At 33.7% G+C, this 16,502-nt stretch overlaps 1 protein-coding gene and 1 long non-coding RNA gene across 3 annotated transcripts in view; one reads left to right on the forward strand and one right to left on the reverse strand.

Moving 5' to 3' along the window:
* LOC130540817 (uncharacterized) overlaps nucleotides 1–16,502 on the reverse strand; it is a 366,197-nt gene that overhangs the window by 295,847 nt on the left and 53,848 nt on the right. The window lies entirely within an intron of this gene.
* Nucleotides 4,137–16,502, forward strand: part of LOC100989535 (uncharacterized) — a 31,271-nt gene continuing 18,905 nt past the window's right edge. Inside the window, exons 1-2 of the long non-coding RNA XR_008954818.1 lie at nucleotides 4,137–4,226; nucleotides 4,966–5,041. This is a non-coding gene — a long non-coding RNA (uncharacterized LOC100989535). The remainder of the gene's footprint in view (nucleotides 4,227–4,965; nucleotides 5,042–16,502) is intronic.

Consider the following 16,502-nt stretch of genomic DNA (forward strand, 5'->3'; position numbering starts at 1 on the left):
ATTAGCTTAAAAGGGAAATGCATATAGGAGCTGGGCGCTCAACATTTTGAGGATTTTTGAAGGTGCAATACTTCTATAGAGAATAACTGAGACATGTAAGAGGACAGAAACAACTCAATGGTGACGCCCTGTGGAGTCCCACCTACAACCAGCACATTTCAATCTACTACACTAAACCCTAGGTCACAGCTCAGTTCCTCCCTTTAGGGAAAAAGAAGGAGAAGGAGAAGACAAATAGTCTAAGAATGAGAAAAGTCAAAAGAGAATGGCTTCCTTTTGGGTACCCCGTTAGTCTTATGGCACCTATACTTGCAAGTGTTTGTGTAAAATGAGAAATTTCAAAGGCATGTCAGGTTTTTCTAGTACTCCAGCTGGTCTATATATTATAATCTGTTGTGCACATTTGAAACTGATGGGCAAATTACATCAAGAAAAAATTCAGAGCCCCAAAGTCCACCTGCAACTATAGAGTTCCTAAGTTCTCTATTTATTTTATTTTCTGCCTGCTTTACATCAGATGTTACTTTTCTATTGAGATAAAAACCACTTTAGATACAACTTTTTTTTTTCCTTCCCAAACTGGTGAGTTTGTATGAATATCTCATAGCTATGGTTCTGAAGCAAAAGCTACAGGATCTTTGTTTGTATGAGTGTGTATGTATGTTTTATGTGTACGTACACATATTTTGTTACGTGTTTTTGGCCACTAGGTACCAAATTGGCTTAAAGTTAAAGAGTATGCATAAATAAGAAGCCCAAATGCTTTTCAAGTTCATGTGACTTAAGTAAAATCCTTAATAAATAACTGGCTTTAAAAATATTAGTAAAGTAGTATTAGAAATGTCTTAAGATTGTCAGCATTTTTATTTTCATTAATTAATCAAGCAGTTTTATACTTATGGGCGCAGAATACTATTATAAGCTTTCAAAATTTGCCAAAACACTTATACAATTATAACCCCATACCAAAACAGAATGATCTTTCCTTGTGTAAATTTTAATAAATAAAACTTTTTTTTTTGTTTAATGAAAACAGATAAATTCTGAGTTATGGGTAAAATACCTGTATTTTTAGCCTTAAGATTTTACTTAGGTGAACAACTGAAATTCATGGGCTTTAAAGATAGTTAACAGCAAAATAACTTTAAATGATAATATTCAGAGTTTTTATAAGTAATCTAGGTAAACTATTAAATAACCAGGTAAATGTACTAGAATAAATGCTTGTAAACAAACTTGTCAAATAATTTAGAATCTAAGGTTGTATTAAATAATAGATATTATTTCTGCCAGCTTTATATCTGATGTTACTTTTAATTAATATTTTTAATTAGTTAAATGGGTAATTACCAAATTAAAAATTATAGAAAAAACATTTTTTAAAATGTTTTTATTAAAAGGTAAATATTTTTTGTCTAATCCAAAGGTTATTTAAGTTATATATAAAACAAGGTGAAATGAACCAAGAAATAAGAGAGATATAAAGAAAGTTACAGATATGAAGAGGTATTTTTGGTAAGAAATCTTAAAAGAAAAGCAATATCATATAAGAAAAAATCTTGCATGATGAATTTTTGTCCTAAAATGAAATGATTCATTGTTCAAAAAAGAGGAATATTTAAGACAAACCAGAAAGTCCAAAAATGTTGTGAATGGTCTGTGTAAGTCATAATAAGATTAGTAAAAAAGGAAATTATAAAAATGTTATATGATTAAGTTGGCTATAATTAAAGAAAATTATAGTAAATTGTTTTCCTAAAAATTGAAATTTGATATTAAAAATAGTCAAATGTAAAACTAAAAAATTGATTAGAAGAAGATTTTATTAAAAATATTGAGTTACTCTTAGTGTGAGAAGTTTTTAATTTTTAAATTCTATAATGTTTCTTTTTGAAATTATTCAGATTAATATCTCAGAAACTGCAACCTGTTGCTTCAGTTCTTTCTCTCTTTTGCAAGGCCTGGGATGGTAACTCTTTCTTTCACCTTTTGTTGGTTCCTGTAACTTTTAAAATTAATTATCTAAAGTAAGGGAGAGAATTTTTGAAAATAAGCAAAAGAAAAATCTTTTGGATCTGCTCTTGTCTGTATGTCTGTTATATCTATATGTTTGTATGTGTCATGTGGAAGTGATATTTCACTACCAAACTATATGAAAGGGCTCTAATCAATTTGTTTAAAGAAAAGAAAGTGCCTATCAGTCTGATAGAAGCTAGCTCAGATCCTTTTTAATTCACATGACCTTGGTAATCTTTGGTAAGCTTAATTTGGTAAATTTAGTCCCAAAATTATCTCTAGTAGTTTAAAATCTTAAAGTCATATTATGCTACATTACACAACTTCAATTTTTTTCACTGGGAATTTGGGTTACTAAGAGTTAAAATAATAGACAATAAAAGGTGTTTTTGGTGAAGTTTGTAAAAACACAATGATGTGGTTTTGCTAAGGAAAATGTAATTTTTTTTTTCTAGTTTGGAGACCATTTCAGAGTTGCTTTAAAATAAAGAAAAAGAAAGTATAAATAAAACTAAATGGGTAAAGAGAAAAATTAAAAGGCGGGTGATGAGAAAGCTTGATTATTGAGTGGCCACGTGTTTACCCATCTTAAAGAGCTGCAGCTGGGCTGCATTCAATTACTAAAGGTAAAAGCTATGGTGGAATTCAGAGATGGATCATACTCATAGTCCCAGGGCATTAGTTCACGGAACTAATTAATTACAGAAATGCAAATTAGTAAGAAAAAACAAAATATTTAATCTCTTGGTTATCGTTATCTGCAATAGCTAAATGAAAGTAAAAGAGTGCTGGGTTTGGCCTTAAGGCTGGGCCAAGCTCAGATGTGGGTCTGTCTCAGGTCAGGCCACTAGCCTGAAAGCTACACACAAAAGGAAAAATTAAGCCAGGGCAACAAAACTTACCTCTTAGACCTGTGGTTACCAATGAGTTAGTCAATGCAGGAGAAGGGCAAGACCAAGTAACTATTAAAACCAGAGTGTAAGGGAATTGCTCCATTTTGTAGATTGATATCATCAGTTTCCTGAGAAATCTTTACTATAGTGAATTGTAAAAATAACTACTTTAAGGACACAATCTTTAATTTTAAATGCTACAGAATGAAAGTGCTTGTTTAAGTTAATGCGAGACCCATAGCTTACTATTAAACAATTACTGATGAATATATGTAATCCAAATGCACAGGAGGTTATTCCTGAGAGAATGACCAGTCCAGTGACCCAGATAAATGCCACTGTAAGGTCTATTTACCCTAAGAAGGAAGCTGCCTAACTCTCCCTATAAATGCCAAGTAGAGCACCCCAGACGAAGCAGTTAATATGCTTCATATGAAAGCCCTGTGGGACTGGCTTTATGATGACCCACCCTGTTCATTCTCTAACATTAAAAGGCCCCACACCCATTTTCTGCATTTACCCCAAATTGGGGAAATTTAAGAAATATCAAAAGGCAAAGGATATAATAATAAGCTAATATTGCATGAAGCAAGGCTAAGGCAAATTATGATAAAGATTGACAAAAGAGACCAAGTTCCCTGGCTCAACCCACTGCTGGGGATCCAGATCCTCTTTCAAGGGAAAAGGTAAAATGGACTGGGGGTAGAAAAAAAAAAAGGTCCTGGGACCGAAGCATAAAAATGTATAAGTTAATAGAGTTATGAAATTTGAGATGTTTAAACAGATTTCATGTAAGTTAGTTGTGACTCCTTCACATAAATGGCTATGGAAATAGGTATTGTATCTGACGGGGGATGGTTCCCCTAGGTAGTACCATAAAACTGAAGGCATGTAAATGTATCCTATGAGAACTGTTCATTGGACTGTGGAGGAAAAGTTAAATATTAAATTTGAACTCAATTGAACATGGACACAAACACTGGTCACCAAGTCCCGGAAAAGGTTGTGTGAGCCCCTTGAGGCGTTTATCCAGCACTGTTTCGGACAAATCTCTATTTCAATCTATTCCTATATGTTAGTTATTGAAAAACAATAGACAATCACAAAAACAAGTTGACATTTTTGTGTTCCTTAAGCCCAGTCATGAAGGGCCCTCGTGACTGGGCCTCATGCCAAACAACTTGTTACAAAAAGAGCTAGGGTCCCAGACTGCGCCGAAGCTTCATGAGACTGATCCTCGTCTGTGGACAGAGGAGTAGCTGACTCTGAAGCCCAGGCTGTTGCTATCCAGTCTGGTGGTGAATCCTCCACAGTCTGGTGAGTGTAAAAATCTTTTCCCTTCTCCTCTTCCCATTGTGATTTGCTTATTATGTCAATCTGCTTATTATATCATTTGCTTATTATTATATAATTTGCTTATTACATCTGCATTGCCATATACATGGGATAAAGTTTGTTTACTTTTAAAGGTATTGTGTGTGTGTCTTTTCCTCTCCCCTTGTGCATTTCCCAAAGAGAATATGGACATGGTAAATAAATAGGAACTAGTAAGATTGCCAGAGCCCACAGAATATAGGGCAAAAGTTGGAGTGCTAATCAGGAAAAATCCTCCACTTTATAGCCCTTTGTGGAACATTTATTGGGACTGATGACAAAAGACTGTAAGCACTTCCCAATGACAACTTCTGGACTAGAGAATATCCACCTGAGGAGCATTTACTGCCTTGCTATGAAATGTTAATTGAAGCTACCCTTATGCTAATGGAAACAGTGGTGCCCCAAAGAGTTCTATAATAAAATAAAAATGGTTTAAATAGAATCTTACTACCTAGGGATGGCAGAAGGAAATTCTCATGAGCAGGGAACCTCCATTTTCCCTAGAAATAACTAACTGTGTGAGGAGCTGCTAGATTCTACAGTGCCTAATAAACAGCTCTCATCTAAGACGAGCTACTTAGCATGTGAATAGCAGTTCCAAGGTGAACAAACCACATCTTGTTTGGAATGGTGCTGCTCCAAGGAAAATTCTAGAAAATCTTTTTCTTTTCTGTTTTAGTTTAGAGCAATTGGACAAAGTATATTTTTGTGAGCAAATTTACCTTTCTCTCTGAATTCTCCAAAATTCAGAAACCGTGAGTATTCTGATTTTATGAAAATATATTTATTTACATAAGTTTAGTAAGAGTCTTTTCTTTTAAAACAGGATTATTTGAGACACTGGTTATTTTACCAGGGCTTTAACTAGAATAACATATTGTTAGGTAAACTTTCAGAAAAGCCAACTTAGAAAGAGCCTATATGGCAACCAATTCTTGCTGCAATTTATGCAAATAATCAGGCAAAGTACAATGAGCCTAAAACTTATTTTGCACACAAATTAGTCTTACTATAATTTCTCTTCAATAGGAAAGGAGGGCTAGAGAGAGGAAGAAATTGTTTCAAAGTAAAACTATTACACTTTTTACTAGATTTCAGCCCTGACTTTTGTTTTTGAGTGTAGATTGAATCATGAATTATTTCTTGGCTACAAGATGCAAATTTCCCTCATTTGGCATTCCACTGGGCCTGATCTGTTTTTCACTGCAAATACCCTGCTGTTTAAGGCTATAGAAGCCCCCTCCCTCTAGGCCCAGAGACTATCATGGAAGAGGTTGGCACATAAGATTGTAAGGGCTGGTTTTGAGGGATAGAAGTAGATCAAGGTCAGACACTCCAAATCAAAGATGGGTACAAATACACCTAAACGGCTAGTAAAACAAAGGACTTTGTTTTCTGAGCTATTACGTAGCACCTTTTCATTCACCTCAACCATAAGGAATTTCCTGCTTCCCATACAATTAAGAGAAAATAATTACTAAGTGGATTATGATACCTTGTGACCAAGCCTCCTGAGTATAATACTGCTAGTTATGAGTTGTGCAGATAAATATATATTTAAAATTTATTTTTCAGAACAATGTTATGCTTTATATAGTGAATTGTTATATGTCTGTAACTAAAACCAAGATTGCAGTAGCTCAACACACAGAAGTTAAATATAATTCAGTTTTGTAACCTCGCCTTTGGCTTTTTGTTTGTTGGCTCTTTAAAACAACAAAAAAATTACGGGATAATGAATGCCTGTCCATGTCCATTCCTATCTGGCCTGGAATATTTAATTGGCTATAAGTCTCTTGACTCTAAGTCCCTCTGCCACAGAGTGTCTCACCGAGGGACAGGATGGACCTGAGGCAGACAGTCCTTTAGCCCTGGCAATGCTATGGAACAAAATAAACATTTGGAGGCCATTGATGCTGTCTCTGGCAAACCTTGGCCAGAAGAAGGAGAATGTTAAAACAAAATAAAATTCTAAGGTCCCCAAACCATATGAATGGCTTTATCATATGTGAATCCTTAACCTTGGCAAAATAAACTTTCTAAATTGATTGAAACCGGCCTCAAATACTTTTGGGTTCACAGTTTGAATAAAAATTAAAAAAAATTCAAATTCAAGTGACATAATGTTTTTCTGAAATCCAAATGCTTAAACAAGAATAAACAGAGTTTTAAAGGATATTGGTAATTGTATCTCAAAAATTTTGAGAAACATATTATGTTGGGATAAAAGAGAACCTTAAAATAATATCTGCTTGTTGTAATACTGTGTAATGTTTCCTAATGAAACATAAATACTATTTCCTTTGCTAAGTACAGGGAGTAATAATAATAATAAAATTTTCAGGGTCCTTTTATAAAAAAATTGACTACTATAATATCAGATATTGTGCTGTGTAGGCATTCCTTTATAGCTTATAAAATAAGTTTTGAAAAGTATAACCAGTACTTAGTTAAGCTATCTTTGAAGCTATCTTGTTGCAACAAAATTTTCTATTGCATCCCTTATTTGAAACTTTTACTACTTAAAATATTTTACTACTTAAAGCTTGATATTCTTCCCTGGGGTATTCAAGAACTCATCCAGTTGATTGAATCAGTTAATTGCTTTTCTTCTTCTTCTTTTGTTTGCAATTTAAATGCTTGTCTCACCTTCACGTGTTATTACACTTCATAAAGAAGAGAAGAAAAATTAGAAGACAATAAAAACAGATATTTTCAACTTCAGAATTTTATTTATGACTATATCATTTTATAAGAATTTGTAACTACTTATGTTTTTGTAGAATTGTAAACATGGATTGCAATAGCTTGTACATGATTAACACACTAATTGAAATAAGAAAAATGTTACTAAAATCAGCTTTTAAACTTTTTAAGTAGTGAAAATTCTATGTATAATATTTGTATATATGTATTAATATTATTTGGAGCAGATAATGTTGGTTTATGCCTCAAAGCATATTTGATGTTTTATGTGATTTATTTGGTTAAAATTAATTAATCATTTAATTAAAAATTTAGAAGCTCTATTTAAAATAAGCTTGCTGTACAAGTAAATTACAATGGTTTATATATAGATAATAAAACAGAATTAAGCAGCTGAAACCATCTAATACTACAGTTGGTTAAAGAAGTCAAAAAAGATACATATACTTTTTTAAAAATTCATTTATTTATTTGAGATAAGGTCCCACTCTGTCACCTAGGCTAGAGTACAGGAGTGTGAACATAGCTCACTGCAATCTAGAACTTCTTGGTTCAACTGATCCTCCCACCTCAGCCTTCTGAGTGGCTGGGACTATAGGTACATGTCACCATGCCTGCTAATTTTTTAATTTTTTTGTATAGATGGTGTATTGCTTTGTTGCCAGGGCTGGTCTTGAACTCTTAGGCTTAAGTGATCCTTCAGCCTTGGCCTCCCAAAGTGCTGGAATTAGAGGTGTGAGCCACCATGCCCACCCAGCTTGGTCAATTTAATATCAATTAATTACAAACAAAACAAAGCACACAGCACAACTCATTTTTATATTTGTCTGGTGCTCATTCCTCTATGTAATAAAGGGCCAGTGGGTATAGGTAATGTGCTAATATGGAAAATAAAATAATTTTTTAAAATAATTAATGTCTTAGAAGCCAAGAAAAGACAAAAAAAAGAGAAAAGAACCTTGAGAACAAAAGAACCTTGAGAACAAAAGAAAATGAAAAGCAAAATGATAGATTTAACCTCAACATTATAGAAAAGTAAATCATTATAAATGTACTACAATCTCCAAATAAAAGGGAGCCATTGATAGAATTAATAGAGAACCAAAGTCAATCTATATGCTGACCTCAAGAAAGTAATTTTACTTGTAAACAGGTCAAAAGTTAAAAGATAGTTTCATCATAATTTGTTTTGAAGTTAAGAAGTAGAAAAGACCATACCTTGACATTGTTATGTATAAAAATCTGATGTATCTATATTAATATTAAAAAAAAAGAGACTTCAAAACAATTTATGTTCCCTGGGAAAAAGAGGGATTTTTTTTTAATGATAAAGAGACTAGCTCACCAAGATGACATAATAATTTCAAACATATACAGGCTTAATAACAGAACTTTGAAATATATGAAGCAAAAATCAAAATAATTGAAAGAAGAAATAGATAAATTCACGCTACAAGACTGAGATTTCAACACACATCTGCTTTTCATTTATATAACATTTATAGGGGAAACAAATATGAATACAGAAGACTTAAATTACATTGTTAACCAGTTTTTTTCTAAATTACATTTATAGAACATTCTACTTCAAAACAGAAGAGTATGCATTGTTTCCAGATGAAAATGGAATATTCATTAAGATGTCTGTATGATTTAATTAGTTTAAAAGGAATAAAATCATCTGGCTTTGTTATTCCTATGGAATATAATCAGAAATAAGAAAAATAGACATCTATAAAATTCCTAACATTGGAAACTTGAAACCACGTTTTTAGGAGTGACTTCCACTTTTGGGAAGATGGAGTAGAAATGCTTTTTCCTATTCCTCTCACTAATCATAGCTAAAACTTTGTACATTATACATAAAATAAATGTAAAAAGACCCTATATAGGTGTAAAGAAGACAGTAGACCAGTGAGGGGCCTCAGGAACAAAAAACAACACAATGATAGTTTCTTCGGCTTGGTTTTTGTCTCATATATACTAGACTTGGAGCTGAAAAAGCTGCCTGAAAATGCCAATGGGCACAGAAAAAATCCTCCAGAAAATGGCTCTTTTCTCTAGCCAAAGAACTAGCAGAAAAGCAGCCTAGCTAGAGAGAAAACTTTTACATAATAACCACTCTACTCCAGGCAAACACCAAAAAACAAATCAAGAAAACAACATCCACAAAAATTGTGTCTGAGTCAGAAAAGACTGACCTGGAAATCTTGATTTTCACCGTCACAAGTTTGTTAAAAGATATCTGCTGGTCCTGATGGTAGAGAAAGTCAAATAGGAAACTGATACATCACCATCAGCCTGTAACAAGTCCTCTGTCCAGCAATGTCAGTGAAAACCACATGAAGAACATGGGCTTTCACCTCACCCATCGGTAATGTAGTGCCCTTCATCCTTGATGCCTGGGTGGCGTCAGAGAAAGCCTACTGGAGAATCAGGAATTTCACCATTACCCAGTGATAACAAAGCCACTCTCACCATAATGTCGGTAGATGTCATGTGAGGCACCAACACATCAGCACTCACCTAGTGGTATCAAAAGACCACTCCCCTTGGGTTTCAATGAAGGATGAGTAAGTAACCTGGACTTGTATTTATAACCAGCTGCTTTTCTTCCTCTGCTGGAGCAGTGTCACAGAAAGCCAGTTAAAACAGAAAGTTTAAAGAAAATTTAGTGTCCCACAAAATAACATAAAAATGTCAGGTCTTCAATAATAAATCACTTATCATACCAAGAAGTAGGAAGATATCAAACTTGATTAAAAAGGTGAGCAATAGATGCCAACAATGAGATGACAGAGATGTTTATATAATCTAAAAATATTTTAAAGCAGTTATAATAATTATGCTTCGGTAAGCAATTACAAACGAATATCCTTAAAAAACAAAAGGATGTGTCAACAAAGAGTTGAAACATCTTAGCAGAGAAATAGAACATATCAAGAGGAGCAAAATGGAATTTTAGAATTAAAACATTCAATTACAAAAATATGAAGTTCAGTGGATGGGTTCAATATAGAATAGAGGGGAGAAAAAAATGAATGAAAGACTGTAGGTAGAAATTATACAATCTGCAAAATTGAGAAAATTAGACACAAATTCTCCAGCAACCTGTGAAAATATAGCCATGTATCACTTAACAATGAGGATATATTCTGAGAAATACATCCAAGGGTGATTTTGTCATTGTGCAAACACCATAGAGTATATTATACACAAATCTCAGTGGTATAACCTACAAAGCCTATTGCTCCTAGGCTAAACTCGTACAACATGTAATACTGTAGGCAACTATAACAAAATGGTAAGTATTTGTTTATCTAAACTTATCCAAACATAGAAATGGTACAGTTAAATCATGCTATTATGATCTTATGGGACTACCACAATATATACAACCCATCATTGACCAAAATATCATTATGTACTAAACGATCATATAGTGAAATATCTACATTTTCTGTCGTCAAAGCACTGGAATAAGAAAAAAGACTGGGGTAAAAAATTACCTGAAGTAATAATAGGGGGATACTTCCCCAAATTTGGCAAAAAACCATAAAAGATATAAATTCAAGAAGCTGAATGAACACCAAACAGAATGAGACTAAATACATCTATGTCACTATGATACATCTTCATTATATTTTAGAAACTATAGGAAAAAAACTATTATAATGACAGAAATTTTTCTTCACAAACAATGGAGGCCAGGAAAGCTCATAATCCTATAGACAGTGAAAATAGCCTTCAAGAATGAAAGAAAAATCAAGACGTTCTCACAGGAGTGAGAACTAAGAAAATTTGCTACCAGTAAATGTATTGTAAGGGACAGTAGGGGCAGAATAAGTGGGGATTCTTAATTGGTATAAAAAATAGAGGGAATAAGATCTAGTGTTTAGTAGCACAATAGAATGACTATGTTAATAAGAACTTACAGTATATTTCAAAATAACTAAACAAGTGAAACTTTATATTAACATGTATCTAGTTATATATATATGTATAGTATATTTCAAAATAACTGAACAAGTGAAACTGTTAATATTAACATATATCTAGTAAGAGTAAGAAACTGGAATGTTTCTAACAAAAAGTCCTTAAGTAATGGATATCCCAATTACCATGATTTGATTATTACACATTGTATGCTTGGATCAAAATTTCACTTTTACCCCATAAATATGTACAGCTGTTATGTATCTATAAAAATTGAAAATTAAAAAAATAACTAAAGGGAAAAATTATTTAAAAAATAAAGCAAAAAATGAAGAAACAAATAAATAAAAAAATCAGCTAATACGAAACACTCTTCTTCTCTTGCGTTGTCTAGATTATTGTTGACATTGAGTCAAAAATTATATCACTGATTTATTTTGTTCTTATTATATGTAGAGGAAGTCTTTAAGACAGTTATAGCAGGGAGCAGTTACAATGTAAACAGAGGTAAGATTTCTATATTTCACTTGAACTGATCAAAATAACACCAGTATACCATGATAAATTATGTATCTGTATTATGAAATACTTGGCACAACCACCAACAAAGCTTATAGAAAAATGAAATAGATACATACATACATATACACACAGAGAGAAATGGAAGTCAAAAAACAAAGTACTCATCATAAAAGCAGAAAAAATCAGAAAAAATATTAAAAAAGAGATAAACTAAAACAAAAATAAAATGATAGATTTTAAACCTAACATCAATATTTATATTAAATGGAAATGGTCTGAATTGTCCAATAAAACGATTGGCAGAGTGGATTAAATAACATGACTCTATTATTTTTTGTCAACAAGAAATTCACTTCAAGTATAATGCTATAGGCAGGTTGACACTAAAAGGATGGATAAAGACAAATCATGAAAATCATGTTAATGTGAAAACAAGCCTGAATATAATATTAGAAAAAGTAGATTTCAGAGCAAAGACAATTACTAGAGACAGAGAGGGACATTATATAATGATAGAAAGGGCAATCTACCAAAAAGACGTAGCAATCCTAAAGTTCATGCACTGAACACCAGAGCTATAAAATATGTGAAGTGAAAACTGAAAAAACTGAAAAAGAAATAGACAAAACCACAATAATGATCAGAGACTTCAACATCCTTCTCTGAAGAATTAGTAGAGCAACTAAACAGAATTTCAGCAAAACTCAGCAACACCATCAACCACCAAGATCTAATCAATATTTCTAGAACATGCCAAGCAACAACAGGAGAATACACATTAATTTTAAGTGCCCACAGAACATAACCAAAGAAAGATAATATTCTGGAACATTAAAAAAAATCTTAAAAAATGTAAAAACCTAGAAATCATACAAAGTATGCTCTCTAATCACAATAGTATCAAACTAAAAATCAGTAACAAAAAAACAGAAAAATATTCAAACACTTGAAAATTATCTAGAAACTTGTAAATAATCTATGGGTCAAAAAAGTCTCAAAGGAATTTGTGAAAATATATTGAAATAAAATGAAATGGAATAGACAACGTACCAAAATTTGTGGGAGACAGCTAAATCAGTGTTGAGAAAGAAATGTATAGCTATAAATAAAGACATTCAAAAAAATTAAAAGCATCAAATAAATCATCTACTCTCCCACTTAAAGAATATATATAAAAAGCTGTAAAATAAACCCAAAGTAAGCATAGGAAAGAAAATAATAAGACTATAAGTGAATAAAATAAAAACATAAATATTGGAAAACAACCAATGAGACAAAGAGTTTATTCTTTGAAAAAATCAATAATATTAACATATCTCTAGTAACAGTAAGGAAAAAAGAATAACCAAATTACTAGTATAAATATCAGGAATAAAAATAGGATACAGTTATAAATCCTATATATATATATATATATAAGGTAATAAAGGAATACTATAAACAACTCTAAAACATATAAATTTGACAACTTAGACAAACTGGACCAAGTCTTGAAAATATTTTCACAACTCACCCAAGATGAAATAGATAATTTGAATAACCTTATAGCTATTAAGTGGATTTTTAAATTATAAACCTCTTGAAAAAGAAAGTTATATGCCCAAATGGTTTTCATCAAGAATTATATCAAACTTTTGAAGTATTAATATGAGTTTACAAACTCTTTCAGATAAGAGGAAGCAACAATCTTTAATTTATTTTATAAGACTACTATTATGCTGATATCTGATATCAAAAAATGAAAACAAAAATTATAGAGTCTACCACTTACGAATATAAACACAAAATTATTTTTAAAATGTTAACAAGTCTAATTTAGTAATAACAATTATACACCATGACCAATTAAGGTTACACTAGGAACACATGACTAGTTCAAGGGTCACAAATTAATTAATACCATGACACATAATTTTAGCCTAGAAAGCAAAAATCACTTGATTATAACAATCTATGCAGAAAAAAACATGTGAAACATGTCAACGCCCATTTATTATAAAAACTCTCAGGAAAACAGGAATAGAGAGGAGTCCTCCTAAAACTTGTTAAAGATAATCTACAAAAAACCTTACAGCTAACATTATACTTAATGGTAAAAAATTGACCATTAAATCAACACTTGCAGTGTAATCAGAAAAGAACAAAGTTGACTGAAGACATAGGATCCATGGTCTCTGCATAGTTTTGGGGTCCCCTTTAACTCTGTGATATAAAAACACTGTAAGTCGCTGCTTATATTTTGAGCTCACAAGAGGGATTAAGCAGGATTCTGAGGGATTGAACATTTTACTTAAAGAGACTCTGAAGTGTCATCCAAAAGAGATTGTTTTCATTAATTGTGGTAGGGAGTTGTATTAGTGTCCTATTACTGCTGTTTACAGTTACCTAAAATATAGTAGCTTTAAATAGCATAATTTTGGGAGGAAAGAAGTCCAGGATGAGTCTGACTAGGCTAAAATCAAGGTATTTTTGGGTTGTGTTGCTTCTGAAGACTCTAGAGGAGAATTTCTCTTTGTGTTTCAAGCTTCTTGATGTCAACTTCATTTGTTTGCTCATGGCCCTTTGTTCCATTTTCAAAGCCAACAGTGTAACAACTTCAAATCTCTCTCTCTCTGAGGTTGACTCTCCTGCCTCCCTCTTATAAGCATCCTTGTGATTACATTGGTTCCATTGAGTAATACAGGATAATCCCTCCATCTCAAGATGTTTAATTTAATCACATCTGCATCTGTAAAGTCCCTCTTGCCATATTCACAGGTTCTCAGCATTAAACATGAGCAACTTTGAGGGAAGAACATTATAATGGTTCCCACAAGAGTTGAAGTTGGAACAAATTAAATATATACAAAACATAATTTCTTATCAAATATAGGCAAAAATGAGACAAATCTTATAAAATAGAGAAACTACATGTTAGTCCATTCTCATGCTCCTAATAAAGATGTACCCAAGACTAGGTAATGTATAAAGAAAAAGATGCTTAATGGACTCACAGTTCCATGTGGCTGTGGAGGCCTCACAATTATGACAGAAGCAAAGGAGGAGCAAAGTCATGTCTTACATGGAACAGGCAAAAGAGAAGTACAGTGCAAAGAGGGAAAAATCCCCTTATAAAACTATCAGATCTCATGAGAACTAACTCACTATCATGAGAACAGCATGGGAAAGACCAACCCCCATGACACAATTCCCTCCCACTAGGTTCCTCCCAATTCAAGATGATACTTTTGGGTGGGGACAGAGCCAAACCATATCATTCTACCCCTGGCCCCTCCCAAATCTCATGTCCTCACATTTCAAAACCAATCATGCCTTCTCAACAGTCCAAAGTCTTAACTCATTTCAGTATTAACTCAGAAGTCCACAGTCAAAATTCCCATCTGAGACAAGGCAAGTCGCTTCTACCTATGAGCCTATAAAATCAAAAGCAAGTTAGTTATCCCCCAGATACAATGGGTGTACAGGCAATGGGTAAATATCCAAATGGAAAAAATTGGCCAAAGCAAAGGGGCTATAGGACCCGTGCAAGTCTGAAATTCAATAAGGCAGTCATTAAACTTTAAAGTTCCAAAATAATCTCCTTCTACTCCATGTCTCACATCCAGTTCATGCTAAAGCAAAAGGTGTGCTCCCACAGCATGGGAAGCTCTGCTCCTGTGGCTTTTCCAGGCATGTGGAGCATGCTATCAATGGATCTACCATCTGGCGTCTAGGGGACAGTGGCCCTCTTCTCACAGATCTACTAGGCAGTGCTCCAGTGGGGACTCTGTGTGGTGGCTCCAACTCAACATTTCCCTTCTGAACTGCCCTAGCAGAGGTTGTTTATGAGGGCCCCGATCCTGCAGCAAACTTCTGCCTGGACACCCAGGCATTTCCATACATCCTCTGAAATCTAGGTGGAGGTTCCAAAACCTCAATTCTTGATTTCTGTGCACTCACAGGCCCAACTTCACATGTAAGCTGCCAAGGCTTGGGGTTTGCATCCTCTGAAGGAACAGACTGAGCTATGTGATGGCCCCTTTTAGCCACAGCTGGAGCTGAAACAGCTGGGATGCAGAACACCATGTTTGGAGACTACATAGAGCAGGGAGGGGGACTCCGGGACCAGCCCACAAAACCATTTTTCCTCCTAGGCCTCCAGGCCTGTGATGTCAGGGGCTGCCATGAAGGTCTCTGAAATGCCCTAGAGACATTTTCCCCATTGCCTTGGAAATTAGCATCTGGCTCCTTGTTACTTATATGAATTTCTGCAGCTGGCTTGAATTTCTTCGCAGAAAAAGAGTTTTTATTTTCTACTGCATCAGGCTGCAAACTTTTCAAACTTTTATGGTTTTCAAACTTTTATGGTTTTCAAACTTTTATGCTCTGTCACCTCTTGAATGCTTTGCTGCTTAAATTTCTTCCACCAGATACTCCAAATCATCTCTCTCAAATTCAAAGTTTCATGGATCTCCAGGGCAGGGGCAAAATGCTACCAGTCTCTTTGTATAGCAACAGTGACCTTTACTCTAGTTCCCAACTAGAGTAAAGTTCTTCATCTCCATCTAAGACCCTTTCAGCCTGGATTTTATTGTCCATATCACTATCAGCATTTTGGTCAAAGCCAATCAAGAAGTCTCTCAGAAGTTCCAAACTTTCCTACATTTCCCTATCTTCTTCTGAGTCCTCCAAACTGTTCCAACCTCTGCCTGTTCCCCAGTTCCAAAGTCACTTTCACATTTTTGGGTATCTTTAAAACAGCACCCCACTCCCAATAACAATTTATTGTATTATTCATTCTCTCAATGCTAATAAAGACATACCTGAGACAGGGTAATTTACAAAGGAAAGAGGTTTAATTGACTCACATTTCCACATGGCTGGGGAGGCCTCACAATCATGGCAATAGGCAAATGAGGAGCAAAGTCATGTCTTAAATGGCAGCAGGCAAGAGAGAAGTCCAGTGGAAAAGGGGGAAAAGCCCCTTATAAAATCATCAGATTTTGTGAAAGCTAACTTACTATCATGACAATGGCACTGAAAGATCCATCCCCATGATTCAATTCCATCCCA

This window comes from Pan paniscus, chromosome 15, assembly GCF_029289425.2.
Source record: "Pan paniscus chromosome 15, NHGRI_mPanPan1-v2.0_pri, whole genome shotgun sequence".
Lineage (NCBI taxonomy): Eukaryota > Metazoa > Chordata > Mammalia > Primates > Hominidae > Pan > Pan paniscus.